Genomic DNA, 16,791 nt, shown 5'->3' with positions numbered 1-16,791 from the left:
AGGACCTTCCACTGTTTACCAACACTAAGTATGAGCAATTTAAAAACACTAGTCCCTAGGTAACTGTAAACTTCCATTACAATGATTAATTCATCTTTATCTAGCCCAATTAAGTCTAAAGTGAAACAAGTGCACATAGAGTATCTAGCTATACATCTCCTAAACTGAATTCCCAAATGGCAATTCCATTTTTCTTAAGAATGAAAAAAAGGAATTAAACATAAAATAAAATGAAAGAAATAATACATTTTGGGTTTAGAAGAGTAAATATTCTAACCATCTTTTCCCCCCACAGATAAACAAATTGTCTAAATATCAAATTTCTAGTAAAAAAAAAAGAGCACATGCATAAATGCTTGAAGACTAGGCAGTCCATGAGCAAGGAAGGGGTTACTAGGATTTGAAAAAGAAAGTGGTTTTGAATATAACCATTATAAATGCTATAGAATGTAGTTCCTTTATGTGGCAACCTAGTTTTTAAAAACTTCACTATATATATGGGTCCGGTATATATATACAATTTTGCAAACAGTTCATTTTAGCAGTTGTTTGGCTGCATACACTGGAGCCATACAGAACCACAAGTCTGAAAAACATATTAGTTTCAGATTCAACAGTGCTGAATTAAAAAAAGTGTGCAATTTCATTCCTCAATACAAAGCCAATAGGTACAATAATTTCAGAAAGCTAAGCAAAATAAACTAAAATAAAAATCATAACATCTATTTGAAACTGGTAGAAACCCAAACATTTTCTTTTCTATTTATAAATGTCAAATATCTATCATTGTATCAAATGTTATGGAACTTATTACTTCAGACAAGTAATTTTAATAGCTAAGTTCTCTTTCAGACACCTCTGTTATATATGAGCTTTCATCTTTAAATTTTGCTTGTTAACGTCAGTTCTTACTATTACAGTGACAAATTATTTCCATTGCAACTTCTTGATTTCATAAGTTTATAATCCTGTGAAGCGTTGGAGCTGACTTTTTCTAAAAGAGGGTTTTTTTCCCTAAAGCATGTATATTATTATAAAGCACTCAATAAGAACATTACAATGAAATATCATCATTTATTCCAGTATAAGTTGTAGAAGAGGTTCTAAAACAATGTAAGAGCTGATAGATTGGACAAAATCAAAGACATCTCTCACACAACATCCCTCCTTGTCAAAAAGCTGTTTGCCATGTAAGGTGAAATCTAAGCATAGTCAAGCATACAACAATTATTTACTTGAAAACTCTCTCAACATCTGGCACTACATAGGTAAAACCAGAGCTCGGGTCAAAGATGATGTCTGTGTTCTTATACCCTTCACTGAATTCCTTCCTTAAAACATTTGAGCACAGTTAAACTGTCAGCATTCACCATGTCCTATTGTATTGTTTCAATTAACCTAAAAATTATGACAAATATCCTTTGCTTTTGGTTATTTCCCTATTCCAGAGAATTAGAAAGGTTATCTTTATCTTCTCTTGGATGTTTACATCAATTAATCTTTTGAGGTACCTTGCTTAATAGGAGTACACCTAAATACAGGGAGTGAGACCCCCCATATATCTTTGTCCATGACATGGACAGCGGTATTCAGCATACCCTCAGCAAGTTTGATGGCATCACCAAGTTGTGTGGTGCAGTCAACATGCTGGAGGGAAGGAATGTCCAGGGACCTGGACAGGCTTGAGAGGTGGGTCTGTGCAAACCTTATGAAGTTCAACAAGACCAAGTGCAAGGTCCTGCATGTGGGTCAGGGTAATCCCAAGCATAAATACAGGTTGAGCAGAGAATGAGATGAGAGCAGTTCTGGGGAGAAGGACTTGGAGGTGTTGGATGAGAAGCTCAACATGAACCGGCAATGTGTGCTTGCAGCCCAGAAAGCCAAATGTATCCTGGGCCGCATCAAAAGAAGTGTGGCCCATAGGTTGAGGTGATTCTGCCCCTCTACTCCACTCTCATGAGACCCCACCTGGAACACTGCCTCCAGCTCTCTGGGGTCCCAGACATAAGAAAGACATGGATGCTTTGGACTGAGTCCACAAGGCCACCAAGATGATTAGAGGAATGGAGCACCTCTCCTATTAGGACAGGCTGAGAGAGTTGGGGTTGTTCAGCCTGGACAAGAGAAGGCTCCGGGGAGACTTTATAGCAGCCTTCCAGTACCTAAACAGGACCTGCAAGAGAGATGGATAGGGACTTGTTACAAGAGTATATAGTTTTACAACAAGATGGAATAGCTTTAAACTGAGAGTAGATTTATATTAGACAGTATGAAGAAATGCTTTACTCAGAGTGTGATGAGACACTAGAACAGGTTGCCCTGAGATGTGGTTGCCCCTTCCCTGAGATGTTCAAGACCAGGTTGGATGGGACTTTGATCAACCCAGTCCAGTGGACGATCCATGGCGGGGGGGTGCAGGGGAGGGGGTGGAACTAAAAGGTCTTTAAGGTGCCTTCCAATTTAAATCATTCCATGATTCTCTGATACCTCTATGATATCTCCCACTGCTCAGGATCAGCAGAACACTTATAATCCAACTTTCATCAGTTTCGACTTCAGGAATTCAGCCATGTTTTGCAGCAGTAGGCCACCCATCAACATGCTCATAAACTCATCACTTTGGAAGCCTTTTGGTTCAGCTCTACAGCTCCGACCTGGGCAGCACTATTCCTTGAACAAATGCCAGAGAATCATGACAATTACAATGTATTGTTGCAGTGAATGGTATTCAAGCATCCTCAAAATATACAAAAAAGTATTCTTTTCAGCTCCCTTTATGACATACATGAAAATTTACCACTGCATCTGACACATGTGAAGAATCTTTTCCTAACTGCTGAGGAACACTGGTGACATGGAGCTACACATGAATGTTTTGGAGTTACAGAAATAATAATGGCCCATGTGAGATCCCTATCTTTCATAGAACAGAATCATAGAATATCTCAAGTTAGAAGGGACCCATCAGGATAATCAAGTCCAACTCCCTGCTCCTTGCAGGAATACCTAAAACTAAACCATATGACTGAGAACATTATCAAGATGTTCCTTAAACTCTGACAGGCTTGGTGCTATGACCACTTCCCAGGGGAGCTTGTTCCATACCACACTCTCAGTGGAAAACCTTTTCCTCATGTCCGACCTGAACTTCCTCTGACAGCTTCAGTCCATTTCCTTGTGTTGCACTGGTTCATGTCTCTATCAACAGAGAGATCAGCACATGTCTCTCCACTGTCTCCCTTTAGGAAGTGTAGACTGTGATGAGGTCAGAAGATGAAGATCATTATAGTTACCAGAACAGAAGTAGACTTTAAACAATTCCCACTACCAAAGGCAGCTCTCTTTCTTTTTTACCTAGAAGCCATTGACCTCATGTGTGGTTACATTTTTCCTTAGAAGAAATCATTTTCCTGCTACCAGAGGTGGTCAGACCCAGAACTTACTATAGAAATGCATTCATATCAACTCAACTTAAAGGTTTAATTCATAGGGAAGCAAATCCTCTTTTTCCAACAGAACAGCCTGGGAGTATCAACATTTCCTTAAAAGGTTACAGATTTTCTTTCTTTTGTCCAGTCTTTATATTTTTTCTCTCTTCCATATCTGTTTATTGACATGCATTCCCTTTAAAACATGAAACCTTAGCACACTTCTGATCAGTTTTATATATTCATCTTTGTTTACATAACCTGGAGAACAGTCCAAAGACTGAATTCTCTAGTAGCCCTTGGATAGGCTAAGGTAAATGCCACACATTGCTTATTGCATCTGAAAAAGGGAGAATTCCTAACTTTTCTTGACTTTGAATTGCTCACAGTAGTAAAATATTCCAAATCCTTGCTAGCTGAAAAACCTATTCCTCAAATCTTTATAAGACCATAATAGTTAGGTTTATCCATCCATAAATTTAACATGCAGTCACGTAGAATTCTTGAGTCTTTATAACATATACCAGCATATGATTTTTTTGCACAACTTTAAAGCTAAAACTGTCCGATATATCCTTGCTAGTTTACTCACAACTTTGCCTGACATATTTTTAATTGTGATCAAAAGCATTTCAACTACCTAAGGAGAAATTGAAAAAGGAGGGGAAATTTACTTGTTCGGATATGGAGGAAAAATCCATCTTTTTTAAAAAAAGCCTCCTGCACAGATAAAGTGGCCAAGGGCAAAAAACAATGTTTGTTTTGGAGAAACTCCTTATAGACGAGCTGTCTCTCTTGATATTTAAATAGAACTTGCTCAGATTTGACTGGTTTTAAACTATTAACACATACATTTGATTTTCTGCTGAGATCATTAAATGGATTTCTGAAGTACAACATATTGCAAGGGATGCGAATCAGGAGCTACATGGAATGTTAGCAGCTCTTTAAGCCCTCAGAAGTATGATTTTAAGAGTCCAGACAAAAACCAGGTCATTATATGAGAATAAAGCAAGCTATTTTTAAGGTTGTATCAGTATTGGTGGGTGGCAGTGGGGGCTGCTTTTATTTATTTTAATTTTTTTTCTAGCAGTCTCAATTTGAAGCCCTTTAAAACACCAAAATGCCAAGTGTGAGATCACAGGGATTTAAATGATGAAAGAAGCCAAACGAAGGTAAGTAAAAAACACAAGATGAAATTTTAGAAAACATAGCTTTGCTTTCTCTTTTTCCTTTCTGTTTTTATTCCTTTCTTATGCCTGGTTTTCTTAACTTTAGCTATTTATTCCTAGCCATCTTACATATTTCTCAGCTATGACTCTACAACACAGAATAATATTCTGCTTGCATAACTCCAGTGAACAGTCAATGTATTAAGCAGCCACTAAATTCACTATTAGCTTGAATTAGTCAAATCAAAGTCCTATGGAGCTGTATCCAGTGACCTAATGAATTAATTTTGATGGAATTAGATCTAACGTGTTAGTATATGATCAATCTTGTTATGGGCTTTACACAGTGCTTCCTTTTCTTAGAATGCATACAAAAATAAAAGTCTTGGTTTACTCATAATGAAATTGCTTTTTAACATTTTAAGAAACAGCTGAAATTTCAAGTAGTGTATTACAGCATAAGTGTCAAACCAAATTTAACTGAAATGATTCAGTGTCTTCTCACTGACGTTTACAAGTATTTGTTATAGGCCCATCATTAGTAAAGTAGTTTCTTCATTAATCTCCCATATTTTGAAAATGTAGTAGTTTATTGCAGTGGAAGACACTCTCTGCTCTTCTGAACAAATACTCGCTGAACACAGAGTTTACAAACTAAAATAACAGTCAGACTGTCAACTTTTTAATATTGCTCACTAAACACTACCTAAAGTTGGTGGCATTCTTTCAGGCACTGAACGCATCTGTCATTTGCATTTCATTGACCTTGAAGCTTACTGGTTAGAGATGAAACTTCACCTACTCAAAGCAAGCTCTTTAAAATATTCACATAGATTTTTTAAAGTGCTTTTCACTTTTTAATTTCCTACTGTTCTTCTTCCACTGAGAAAGCACTGCCTGAACCCAAAGGGATTTCCACATCTAGCTTTCATGCTTTTTGTTGCTACATGGCAGTGACTGCTAGATTGGCAAACAGAATAATTGCCTTTGAGAGATTTCTTTAAGGATGTTAAGAGCATGAACTTCATTCTTTTTAAGTAGCTTCTTAAATAAAAGCTTCAAAACAAAGTCAACTATTGATCTAATTCTTTGAATAAAAAGTTCTCCCCATTTGACAATAGGATTTACTACTGAAGACAAAACGTACATTAATCTTTATTGTCTTCAATTGAAAAGGTAGAATTACAGTTGCAGCACAAGAAAGATTTGTAATGTCTGTTTGAAATGACGAATCTACATAAATTCATTGACTGACTTAGAATAAAAGCACTCTTTACATCTCTCTGTCTTGTCACCTGAAGAGAGGTATAATTTAAGCTTTATTTCCTAGAAATATTGTTGAATAACTGTTTAATCTCTACCCACATTTTTTATTTCCTTGTTTGTCTATTCTTGTGATGTATTTTTTTTCCCTGGAAGTAAAAAAGAACATCCAGAATGTCTGTTTACTGCCAGGGAAGCAGGGTGGAAATTTTATCCAGCAAAACCCAATCAACCAAATAACACACACGTACACTGCCCCCCCCCCAAACATTTGGCAGAGTTTGTACCAACTTCACAGATTTTAAACTTCTGTCTTCTACCGCTGGGATATCTAATTTGAACTCTAATTTCTAAAGGGAGAGAGATGGGAGAGAAGACAAGAATGTCAATATTGTGTCTGTCACGTGTGTGTATAGCGTTATAAAAACAGCCACTGTGGGACAGAAACATTTTTTTTCCATTGCCAGCTGCAAGGAGAAGCTGAGCAAGGACGGATATTGCAGGCGCAGTGAAGGGAATCCTTCGTGCAGTCATACCTCCGCAGCTTTTAACTAATGTTTCCTTTCCTTACGATAATCATAGTGGTGTACTTGGCCCTCAGGAATGGACAGGTGAGACCTACCGTGCTGCTCGAGTTGCATGTGGATTAAGGGGACGGGGGAGGAAAAACGCAACAAAAAACAGCAAACAAAGGTTCAGCATCCGATAAGACAGAGGTGAAATAAAGCTTGCTCTGCACTGATCACGCATAAGCTACAGCAAAACGCAAAAGCGATGCACACCAAGTACACTGCGGCTACAGAGCCTGGGGTCTCCTTGAAAGCAAGCTCCGTGCAACGTTACCTGAGGCACACGTACGTGAACACACAGAGAAACACACACACACTCGAGCCTTCCCGTACGCGCACACCGCGATCGCGGCATCCCCTCCCGCGCCCTCGCTCCCGCCCGGCGCTGCCTCTCCCGCACCGCGGCCGCCGGGGGTCCCCATGGACGAGGGCCGCAAAACAACGCCGCGGGGCACCCCGGGCTCATCGCGGCAGCCGCCCGGTACGCGATGGCCACCCTCCTTCCCGGTTCCAGTCACCAATCACCCCCCTGCCCGGCCACTCTGTCCCTGCGGTGGCCGGCGGCAAGGCGGGGATCACCCTCGAGCCTCTGCTCTCCGGTGCGGGGGACGGGGCGTGCGGGAGCAGCTCCCCCCCGCTCTCCGCTATCACCCGGCAGTGGTGCGGCAGCTGCCCCGCTCCCGCCCGCCTCCGCTCCCGCCTCCCCGCAGCGCGCCCGCCCCTCGCCCGGCACCCGGCGCTGCTGGCGGCCGCAGAGGAGCTGCTGCTGCGCTGTGCGGCGCGCAGGGACCGCGGCTGTCTGGGCGGCGTGCGGGAGGGGAGGGAAGGCCGGGGCGGGGGGAGGGAAGGGGAAGTGGAAGGGAAAGGGGGTGTGTGGACGGGGAGGGAGGGGGGGGGGGGGGGAGGGAGAAATCAAATAAATAAATAACCTCCGCACCAATAAGAGAGGCAGCGGCTGCCGAGCAGTCTGGGATCGGATGGGAGAGGTCCTTCCTGGGCTGTATTTGTTTGTTTGTGACTGGAGCTGCAAAGTTCAGAGCCAAACGTGTTGCTTTCCGGCGGCGGCGACCTCCCCACTTCACCTGCTCCGCTGACGGGTGCCAGTCCGGGTCGGCCCCGCCGCTCTGCGGGCCCTCAGCCCGGCATCCTGCCCGCCGCTGGGGCCGACGGCCGGGAAAAGGAGCGCGGGGCTGTATCTCTCGCCTTCCCCTCCACGGCTGCCGGAGGGACAACGGGCAGGTGAGTGCTTCTTTCCCGCACTTCTGCCCGGCCGGGCGCGGAGGATGCCTCCGCTCCGTAGTCACCTGTCACCGCAGGAGCCACTCATTCATCAAACTTTGCCTCCTGTCGGCTCCCGCACTCCCTGTCTCGTCTTTTGCAGGAGGGCGACCGCTCGGGGTTAATTGGTTTTGCGCAGAGGGAAGTCGGAGAGGGGGAGAAGGGGGGGTCCCACTCTGCGGAGCGCAGCTCAGCCCTTGGCGGGAGAGGGGGCTTGTCCGAGCCGCGGGTCTCTGCCGCCGCTCGGGGCCGCCGCCCGGAGCCCCCACGCGAGTTCGCGGAGCGGGGGCGGTGCGGCCGCCCGGCGGAGCGAAGTTCTTTTTGCCCTGCAGGGAACCCGCGGGGCCCGTGCAACAGGCACCGTCCTGCGGAGGCAAGGTGGAGGGACGCCTCGCCCGCCGGCGTAGGGCGACTGGCGGCGCCGCGCAGACCTGTGCCCTTTTAGGTAATTTCGCTTTGTTTCCCCGTCCTCCAAGGGTTTGCCTTGCAGGGAGCCTGTGCCCGGCGGGAGCTTGTGAGAGCCCGGCAGCAGCCCCCAGAGGCACGTCTCCTCCTAGGAGGGAGAGAAACTTGGTGATACGGCGCTTTCCCTTCGTTGCGCGCTGGGAAGGTGCGCGCTGGGGCGTCGGGCGGCTTTGACCGCCCCGCGGTAGCGGCGCCCCCGGGGCAGGAGGAAGCGAGCGGGGCGCTGCGGGGCGCGGGCGCCCGGCAGGTGGAGCCGTGGGGAGCGGCGGCGGTGATTTATTTCGGCTTAAGCAGCGTTGCGAGCAGAGCCCCGTAGGCGCGGTGCGAAGCGGCGCGGTGCGAAGCGGCCCGGTGCTCCCGAGCCCACACCTCGGCGGCCGGAATGGGTCCGGGATGGGTGGACGCGGCGGGCAGTGCGCGGACTGCGCCGGGCGGTGCGCGCCTTCCTGCGGCAGCTGCAGCTGGAGACGGTGTCCTATGGCGTTAACGTTACCCCTGGTCACACGCGTATTTTATCGACCATTGATCGTCTTTCTGTTTGTCACTGTGCGCTGGAAATGATGAGATTCTAGGCGTAGTCTGTCTTAATTAGCACAGAATGTATAAAAGCGTAATTGCTAAAATTATTCAATAGTGGTTAACAATTAAAAGATTATCCCAGTACTCAGCAGCTAGCAAAGAGCAGACTGCACTAATTGGATAGTTAATGACATTTAAATAGGCAGGCTTTCTTAAAATAGTAAGATCCACTCTTCCAGGGAATTGAATAGAGTGTTAGAATATTTAATAATTACATTACAATGATGGTAACACTTCTGAAAGGGCCGTGGTTTGAGTTGTTAGTTGGGCAGCAGCACTGGGACAGCCTTTGCCCAGTTTTAGAGCACTGGTTAAGGGAAGACTGTATTTTCCTCAATTTTCCTTTGATAGTAAATATAGCTAAATGCTGCAAAAATTTGTGTGAAACCAAAGTGAAGGGGAGGCAATATTTTGCATATTGTCCAGTGAAATCTTCTTCCATCTTCTGCTGACATTGTTTGACTGAATTGATAATTGAACTCGAGTTTTATGCTACTAACCACCTAATATTTGAATTTTATGTCTCTTTATGCCACCTATACAGATTGGAAATATTTACTGTTTCATGTTGTGGAGATGGGATATCAGGTGGTGTAACTACATTCCTCTTGTCATCTTTCAATAACTAAACAGCTAAGGTAGTTGTTTTTTTTGTAGTAATAACTTTCTAGTGTAAACAGTGTACTTCAGTAACGAAATGATAAATAAATCAGATTCTGCAGAGTTAAACTTTATTTTCAAAACTCTTGGTTCTCCACATTCCTCGTGTTTCTTGCCTAAGTTGAAAATGTTCTATGAGAAACTAATACAGTAACTTCATAAACTTGTTGTATTTTGTTGTAAAAGTTTTTTTAGTGTAATAAAGTTGGCATAACAAGAGGCAACACAATGTAATCTTCTGCTTATGATATATTTTTCCAGAGACAAAATGTTTCCCACTATCTTAATCAAAGACATACTTAAGGAAAATGCCAGAAATTGAATTAAATAAGAGATTACCTTCACAAATTAAATAGAATATTCTATTTCAAGAACTACTGCATAGGATAATATATAATTAAAATTACAAAGAATGTATGAGCTTTTATATACCTATGCTTTATGCAATCTTAAGTTTTGTCACCAACATAGTTTTGTGCTCCTTTGAAGGATAAATGAAGCGCTGGTCTAAGTACTGAAAGGGCTTGGAGTGTGTGTCTCCCAGGTTGGTGAAAATGGTGAGCTTCACAAAGTTATATTCGCAACTGTGAAATTAGTCTGTTTTCTTATTGCATGGGATGCTATAGTTGTCCCTAGGAAATCCTTTTGTGTTGTATCCCAGCTTTGCTCTTTTCACTATTATAGATACATTTGTCAAACACTTCCTTTATCCTTGCATGCCAAAGTATTCAAATATTTGTTGTGAGCATTGCTGCTGACTTCTGAACCTGAATTCCGTTCTATGCTGTCCAAATGAGGGTTTCTAAAAATTCAGAATAATAGAATTTTGGATTTTTCCTCAGTTTCTGTAAAAATGTTAGCATGGTATTTAAATGGTATTTAATGTTAACACTTCCTCCAGAACAAAAGTATGACTTTCCACACACCTGATAAATAGGTAGCTGAATGTATTATCAGAGATTTACAAAACACCGATGTCTTGACATCTGGATTTGTTGTGTGTCTTTAACAGTCTAAAACATGGACTATGAGAAAATGCTGTAGAGGGTTGTGGCACTTTTTAGGAGAAAAAAAAACCCCAACTCTGAAATAGAAGGAATATTAAAAATGTTTTCCATGACATACTGGATTGTATAAAGCTGGCTGGGCAAGGTTATATTTGTTATTTTCCACATTGTGTTGTGTATTGTATATTGTATTAAAATTATACAATATATGGTGCAAGTTTTACAAGAGAATTAACTTGGAAAATCCTTCTAATGAAGCACAGATGCCTTTCTTCTATAACATCTAAATACTTTTCCCCCCGATCTTTCCTAGTTCTGTATCGGTAAATCTATGCAAGAAAGTTCCCCAGCGTTATTAAGCGTATTCTTCTGTACTGCTTCCAATTTGTAGCGCTTGAAGTCTTTCTTTCACCCTAAGATGTGTCATACTATCGTTAAACTTACTGTCCTTGCTAGGTTGAAAGTACCTTTCTGCTCTTTTGGCACTTCCAAAAAATACATATCAGTGTTTTACACACAGTCTCAAGAAATGCTGTATTTACTAAACTGACAGGTCAGTATGGAAAACCCAATAACTTTAATCTTAGAAAATGCGATTTTAATATTGGGGAGAAAGGAAAGAGGTTCTTAAATCCTGTATAATTACCATACTCACTTTGCTTGTTAAATAAGGAAATGTCAAATTCTAGGCACATGTTTTTGTCATAATAGTAAAGTCATAACAGTAAAATACCTTGTGGTTGACTTTGAAGCTACAGCCTACATTACAACTGATGCCAGGTAAAACAGATATTTAAGAAACAGAAGCAAAATATTAATTAATGCATTGAGGTGAACAGGCTATGAAATTTAGTATCTGAGAATATTTATAGTGTAGGTAATAATAATTATTATCTGTGATAAATACTGGAATAAGAGTTTTGGGAGACAATACTTCTGGATTTTGGTTTTTTTTAACTATGTTGGCGTTGGTGTGATCTATTTTTTTTACATTATAACAGTGTTTTACTGTATTAAAGATAGCAATTGAAGTTAAAACTAATACATTCTATAGGCTTAGCAGAGTCATGGTTTGCAAATTATCAAAATGACTAAAGCGTTAAATTACACTTTTATTTGTGCAATAAAGATAATTTCATACAAGACTTGACTTGCAGCTCTGTTAAGTCGTAGATATGTTCTTCTGCATTTGCGTTCTGTCATTCAGGTCTGTAAAGAAAACAAGTTTTACACATGGACCTTTTAATTCTGGACTATGAATCTAGGAATTAAAGGATAGATAGTGTAAGACTAGGGTTTTTTGAAGAGTAATATTTTGTCAAACAGAGAAGACTGTTCTTGGTTTAGCACACACATGCACTGTTATGTATCTAAATATATGCCTAAGTATATGCTTTCTGTGAGAAAAGCAGTCTTTTATTTAATTAATCTTAGCGGGAGAACCTCTCTGCTTTACTAACTACATTAGGAATTTAATTTATCTAGTGCCTTCTACCCCTTGTACCTTGTACCCCATCTATTACAAAGTAAGACCAAATTTGCAAAGATTCTTTTAAAGCAGGGGAAGTGTTTTTTTTACTGTAGCATCTAGAAAGATCAGCATGGAATATCTGCAAATACCTTTCATCTAGAAATATGAATTGAGTCAAAGACTATGTTAATTTTGTTAATTCAAATTATATTTCTGAGGTATTGCATGAAATGTAGTCTACCTGTGTGCTCTGCTAAAATCTAGGATGCTTGAGAATGTCTCTTCTAATAGCTGCTAAATGTTCCAGTGTTAATTAAGCAGTAATGTAAGTGGAATCAAATGTTATGACAGTGTAATGGTCTCCTGTTGAATAAAAGTTCCATGGCTAAACAAACACACTTTCAGCAAACAAGCGTATTTCAACATTGTCTGTTCAATAGGAAGTGTTTCTGCAAAAGTCTTAAATAATGCCCCTTGGAGAAATCTGTTCATCATGTTTCTATTTTATTAGTCTAATGAGAGCAGCATCACTTTCCCTTAAGTAGTTGAATGCAGGGACAGTTTACAAAAATCAGGAGGGTCACACCCACGGTGGTTCTCTATTCCAAGTCCTTGTCCATACTAATACCCAAGACTTTTGCCAGCTGAAGCTTTTACCTCCTCCAAGAGTAAAAGAAAGCAAGAACATTGAGCTGTGTTCCAGGATATGCCATCATGTCTGTTTGACAGTGCAAAGCTGCAGAGGGCAGACTTGCAGCCATTCTTCTGTTCTCTTCTGATTCAGGAATCATTCCATCTTTAAAGCAGTTTTAAAAATCAAATTGATTTAATCTCTGAAGAAATAGTGACAGCATTCTGGCTGAAGTACTCTATCCACACCAGTCTCTACCTTTTTATTGTAAACCTGTTCTGCCTTAGGATGGGGTAACATTGAGATGTTCAAAAGAACATCAGCTATTTCCAAAGGCAGAGAGCAGGGCACAATTGGGAGAAGATTGCCATCCAGCAAGGATTTGTCTTACTTTCAGAGCAAGTGAAGTGAAGAAGAACGCAGAATGAAGCAGGTGGTAAATGACAGTGGACACTGCCCCTAGGTCATAGTAGATGTGAAACTTGTTGAAGTTAGAACTGAAACACCACCAACTCAACTCTGAGAGGCATTATCTTGGCAGCTAATTCCACTTTATGATAGACTGACCATTATCTGTATGATTTCAGATGAAAGCATTTGAACTGTTAGCAAAATTACCTGAAATTGCACTGATTTATGCAGTGACAACTATCTAATGTTATGAGTGATAAAGTCCATTCAAGCCTTGTTCCTGCAGACTCTACATACATGTTTAATCTGATGGCAAGGCCTGCTTCTATTTTTAGGACTGCAACTTGATATAACAAGAGATATGAAGCATAATCTTAACAGAAGCAAAGTCTGTTTAATACTTTTTGGTAATTTTAAAAATATTTTTAACTTAAGTGAAGGGGATAAAATACACGGATGAGAATCAAAAGGTACTAACTGATGGTCTAAGGGGAAATCAAGCTTTGAAGAAAAGAGATGATAGTCAATAGAAATTCATAGTTTTTTTATTTCAGCAAATCTGCTGCTAATTTAGGGTGCTGGCACAGGATAGTCTGTGAATTAGGTACCATGCGTAGGAAGGTACTGTCCATTCACTTAAAAGATACTGCTAATTTAATTGGATTTTCAGTTGACTTTCAGACTAAACTGCAAATGTATTCATAGTCCATTGCAGTAGGATGTAAAATACGTTCATTTGCAGCTGCAAGACTAATTAATTTTACTTCACTTCACAAAAGATTTACTGTGGCTTATGTGGCCCTGGGAAAAGGAATTGTAGATTGTTGTAAAGTGCTCTAGAATGAAGATTTTATTTTTTTCTTAAATAAAGACTGACTAGTTAGGGCTTACTTCAGCAATAGCTAGGATTATGTACACCAAGGCTAGAATAAGGATTAGGTTTTACCACCTTTCCTTAGACTCACTAGTAAATACTTATAGCTCAGGAAGTATTTGCTCAGATATGCTTTCTGATTTGTCATGCAAAAAATGGGGAAGAAACTACAGAAAGAAAATGAGACAAGATTACATTGACTGATTGGCAAACTAGCAACAGCTGTTACAACAATCAAGGGGGATGACAAGTAGTTATTCTTTAGTAGGAACTGGAGGAGAGAGGATTGGATTTAACATGAAGAAAAAAGAGGAGTGATGAAAAGAGAAAACAGTTAAAGAGGGCTTTAAAATACCACCTTGTCAGAAGTTCTTGGGACAAAGAAGTTGGTCAACAAGGGGGAAAAAATGTTTGGATTTTTTTTTTAATTTTTAAATTTAAAAAAACCCCACTGCTTTTTTTTTGTGTTTTTTTTTAATAAGACGTAAGTTGGGTATGAAGTTCGTCTCTTGAAGGACCTTGTGATGTGCTCTAGAGGACATGAAGTAAATGTATCTCAAACACTACAAGGCTTCTTTGGGTTTAAGATGGGAGAATTACTCATATACCTTATGCTGTGTGGGCTTGTATTCTTGGAGAACAGGAAGAGCTTTTAGTAATTTCTAAAATTTTCTACACTTGTTTCCTTTTTATAGACTTTCATTCTACTGTCTTTTTCTCTTTGTTTTCTTTACTTCTGTGATTCAAGAGCATGAGGATCTGAAGATAAAATTGACCTGAACTGAAAACTCCCTGAACCAATAGAATTGACTGTTGCTGTGATCACACTCAATTTCACACTGCTGCCAGTGTCATGTAAAGTAATATTGTGAAGGATTCTGTCAATTTTTGTTTCAGGTGCTAGTTGTCATAATGGTACAGAGTTACAAGGAAAGTCTCTATCTTCAGAATGGGAAACTTTAATAGTGAAAGAAAACCTGGTATTTTTTCTGAAGCTTTTTTTTTCATTATAAAACTTTCACATAGAATCTTTTCATTTCCTGACTGAATGTCTGCAGTTGATTTTCAAAAACTGTACATGACATTTGAAACCTTGGTTCTATACATATTTTTCTTGATGGAAAAGTTAAATTGTTCAAACTCTTTGGCTGTTCATTTCTACTCTGTAACAGTCTTCTCAGTTGAATTAATGAGAGGACTATACACTATACAATCTAAACTGAGTAATTCTGTGGTGCAAAAAAAGAAAAAAAACCCACATGGAATTACTTCATTGCCTCCAGATAGTTTTGCTGGTGCAAATGATGGCAGAGTAAGGATGGAGGTGGGATCTGCTTTAGCCACCTTTATCAGCAGAAGAAAGATTTGTAGAACTTCTGCTGCATGCGTGGTATCATCTATACTCTGTAATCAGAAGTCTTTTATCTGCTGTGTTCTTCTATAACAGCTAGAGACCTAGCTAGAGAGAAGGACAGGACTCATGCTAGAGGGCATGTGCATTTAATGACTACAGACTCTGTTTTATCCTTTGATGGACATAAAATTCCACTGTCTTGTCAAGATGTATGCATTTACATATGCAGCACATAATAAAACATCTAACAATATTTGTTGCTATTTGGAACTTTAGAAAATGTAGTTAAACTTTAAGCTTACCAATTTTTCCATTGCCTTTTTTTTTTCTTTCACTCATCCATGCACCATTTTGCCATCTATTTCCTATGGGGAATTTCATGGCTTTCAGATCACTGAGGATCCTATTTGCTATTTATGTACTAATAACTCTTGGTATAGCGTAAGTAGTGTGCAGCTAGCTATTGTAAGTTTTTGCTACAGAAATTCTCTCTTGCTCCTTTTCTTTACTACAATGGCTTTCTCCACCCAGCCAGCAAGTCTTCCCTCTTGGTCTTCTATTTTGGTCTTTTCTGTTTCTCAGGTGTGACTGTATTTCTGCTATTACTGTAGCTATCTGCATTTACAACTCATAATTGAATTCACTGTGGTCAGCCCTGAGTGCTATATCCTGAGCTTTGTGAGTGGCTATACTTTTCTGAGCCTTTGTCTGACTGCGTCATTGCTCTTTACTTCCCCACAGAAAGACTCCTAAGTTGATATTTCGGAAGCCAAATCTGAGTCTCACACAATCCTTTTTGAGAATAACCTGTAAGTCTGGAAAAGATTCATTGTGAAACCTACGTGGCAGCCCTTCTTTCTTATGTTTCTCAAAGAAGGAATAAACCTTCTTTGGAGATACAGAAACTAGATAGTATTTTTAAGATTAAATACAGTCTATTGACCAAAATTGTTTCTTCATTAGTACACAAATTATGATCTGTTTAAGAGTTGTGCTCAGCAGTCACACTTGCTAAGAATAACACAGAAAGCATATTGCTCAGGTTTTTTTCCCTGAAAGCCAGTTTGAAGCCAGTGAAAGAGAAGTGTTAGCTGCATGAAAAGCTCATCAGCTTACCCAGGAAAAAGATGCACTCTGGGTACATAGGCATAAGACTGTTTCATCACTGTCATGGTAATTCATCTCAATCTTACTTTTGGGAGGCCACTTCTAAGTTTAATGTCAATTTACATTCCAGTGAATACCTTGTTTCCATTTTTTCACTGCAGTGTAGATCTCCTTACTTATTACATGACAGTATTTTGAAATGCCTATCATGTTTATAAAGTATCTACAGTGACAAAACATACTTAGTAAAATGTAAGCTGTAGGAAACAATATTGCACACTGAACCTCCCGTAGTTTCATTCCTAGTAAAACAAAAAAACCTCCTGAAGTTATCCTGGATTTTCCTAACACTTTAAGATGATGAATGAATGTCTTAGTCTTTACATGTTTAAAGTTTGCCGAGTCTGCGCACTGAGGGGACTCAGAAGAGAAGTTTAAATGTCAGTAGGAAATCTTTTTGTTTAAAAACCCTCATAAACACAGTAGAAATACTGTTAATGGGGGGAAAACACATGTCATAAG

At 40.3% G+C, this 16,791-nt stretch overlaps 1 protein-coding gene across 1 annotated transcript in view; it reads left to right on the top strand.

Annotated features, from left to right (window-relative positions):
• Window positions 1-7,389: 7,389 nt before the first annotated feature.
• Window positions 7,390-16,791, top strand: part of TENM3 (teneurin transmembrane protein 3) — a 1,346,985-nt gene continuing 1,337,583 nt past the window's right edge. The window contains exon 1 of the mRNA XM_027676660.1: window positions 7,390-7,671. The gene's annotated coding sequence lies outside the window, so the exon portion shown is untranslated. The remainder of the gene's footprint in view (window positions 7,672-16,791) is intronic.

Source organism: Neopelma chrysocephalum, unplaced genomic scaffold (genome assembly GCF_003984885.1).
Source record: "Neopelma chrysocephalum unplaced genomic scaffold, ASM398488v2 Primary Assembly neopelma1_42, whole genome shotgun sequence".
NCBI lineage: Eukaryota > Metazoa > Chordata > Aves > Passeriformes > Pipridae > Neopelma > Neopelma chrysocephalum.
This window is presented reverse-complemented; position numbering and strand designations above follow the sequence as displayed.